The sequence below is a fragment of the Camelina sativa genome, chromosome 13 (genome assembly GCF_030686135.1).
Source record: "Camelina sativa cultivar CO46 ecotype springtype chromosome 13, ASM3068613v1".
Classification (NCBI taxonomy): Eukaryota; Viridiplantae; Streptophyta; class Magnoliopsida; order Brassicales; family Brassicaceae; genus Camelina; species Camelina sativa.
The window spans coordinates 22,597,459-22,599,647 of record NC_141892.1 but is presented as its reverse complement, the minus strand read 5'-3'; the positions used below and the strand labels follow the sequence as shown (position 1 = coordinate 22,599,647).

The 2,189-nt window shown below is 45.2% G+C and overlaps 1 non-coding gene across 1 annotated transcript; it reads right to left on the bottom strand.

Annotated features, from left to right (window-relative positions):
- Positions 1–501: 501 nt before the first annotated feature.
- Positions 502–608, bottom strand: LOC147929860 (small nucleolar RNA R71). The gene has a single exon (XR_015578998.1). It is a non-coding gene; the product is annotated as a small nucleolar RNA R71 (small nucleolar RNA).
- Positions 609–2,189: the final 1,581 nt, after the last annotated feature.

Here is a 2,189-nt window from a genome sequence, read left to right as displayed (position 1 = left end):
AAAGTTAGCCAACACTTGAGTCCTTTCATCGACAACATCGACAGACCTAGGCTACTACGTCAACAACAAGTCCAACAACAAAAACCAGCGACAATTGAGGAAGAAATGATGAACGGTCCACCCATTCCTACTGCAAGGACCAACATAGGAGCAGGAGAAGCTCCATCTACTCACACTCAAAGAAATGGCATTGTACCACCTGCTATCCAGAACAACAATTTTGAGATCAAGAGTAGTCTCATCCAGATGATACAAAGCAAAAAGTTTCATGGATTACCAATGGAGGACCTGTTGGATCATCTAGATGAGTTTGATAGGCTCTGTAGCCTAACCAAGATATATCGAGTTAGTGAAGATGGATTCAAGCTCAGGCTTTTCCCATTATCTTTGGGAGAAAAAGCACACATCTGGGAGAACTCACTCCCCAAGGAATCCATCACCACCTGAGAAGCCTGCAAGAAGGCGTTTCTAGCCAAATTCTTCTCCAACTCCAGAACTGCGAGGCTGCGAAATGATATCTCCGGCTTTGTTCAGAAGAGCAATGAGACGTTCAATGAAGCTTGGGAACGTTTCAAGGGATACACTACCAGATGTCCTCATCATGGCTTCAGCAATGCTTCATTGCTGAGTACACTTTACAGAGGAGTGGTCCCAAAGATACGGATATTCCTGGACACCGCAAGCATGATAACTTCCTCAGCAAGGATGTTGATGAAGGTTTGGACCTAGTGGAGAACTTGGCTCAATCTAACGGGCATTATAATGAGGAATATGATCGTACTGTGCGATCTACAGTAGAGGAAGATGCCAAGTACAAGAGGGATATGAAGGCCCTAAATGACAAGTTGGATAAGCTCCTAAACCAGCAGAAGCATGTTAATGCCATCTCCGAGGAAGAGCAGTTTCTGCAACTAGATGGGGAGAATGCGCAGCTTGAGGATGTGAACTACATCAACAACCAAGGAGGCTATAACAAGGGTACAACAACTACAACCAAACCCGAGCTTGTCCTACCGTAACCCCAACATTGCTAATCCTCAAGACCAAGTCTACCCATCTTGGAGTCCAAGGGACCAAGGTCAGCAAAAGCCTTTTGTTCAGTACAATCACGGCTATGCTCCTAAGCAGGAATACTCGGGCAACTACCACCAATTGCACCACCTGGATTCCAACAACAGCAAAGCCTGCAGAACCAATCCCAAGAAGCTGATCTACGCAGACTGATTCAACAAATGATCCAGTGTCAAGCATCAGCTGCAATGGACAATGCCAAACGTTTTGCCGAGATGAGCAACAAGATCGATTCTGGATACAACGACTTGACTGCCAAATATGATTCTCTCAACACCAAGCTGAGATACCTAGAGGGCCACCACGACAACCAACCACCTCCAAAAATCAACATGCTTCAAGGTAAAGCTGTTCAGAACCCGAAGGATTATGCCACTGCCCAAGCCATTTTCGTTGATGATGATTATGAGGACTACCTCACTGAGGACAAAGATGATCAAGATGGGGAGGCTATGGATCACTATGGGATACATGAGGCCAAGTACTACATATCTGAGTATGAACCCGAGCCTTTAGCCGAGGATAATGATCGAGTTGATGATCGAGCACTGGTTCAAGAATCACAATCTGAAGAACTACCTGAGGATGAACCCGATGACTCACCCGATGTTGGTGATCAAATGATTCATCGTGTAGATGTTCAGATGACAGATCAACCTCAATTGCTTGAAGCAGCAGAAGGGGAACTAGAGGAAAGGTTCAATGCTGCTCTTGACATCCAATTAGAGGCGCTTGTAGAGCGTATGGCCAAGCGTAAATCTCCACCTCCTAAAATTTTGCCACCACACGAGCTTCAAGAGGAAATCACCAAGGAGGTAGCTCAGCTGGAGATTGAGGTTAAGGAAGCTGTCAAGGAGATTGGGTATGAGATTCTCAGGAGTGGAGTGTGCTTAGATCCTGAGCTGCGAATCGAAGAGAAATTGGAAGATCATGGCTCTTTTACTTTGCCATGCTCTATAGGATTTTGGATTTTCAAAAGTTACTTGTGCGATCTGGGAGCCTCAGTCAACATCATGCCACTATCAGTTGCTAATAAGATGGGGTTCAGCAGTTTCAAATCAAGTAGTCAGTATTTGTTCTAGCTGATAGAACAATCAGACATCCGATTGGGATCCTGG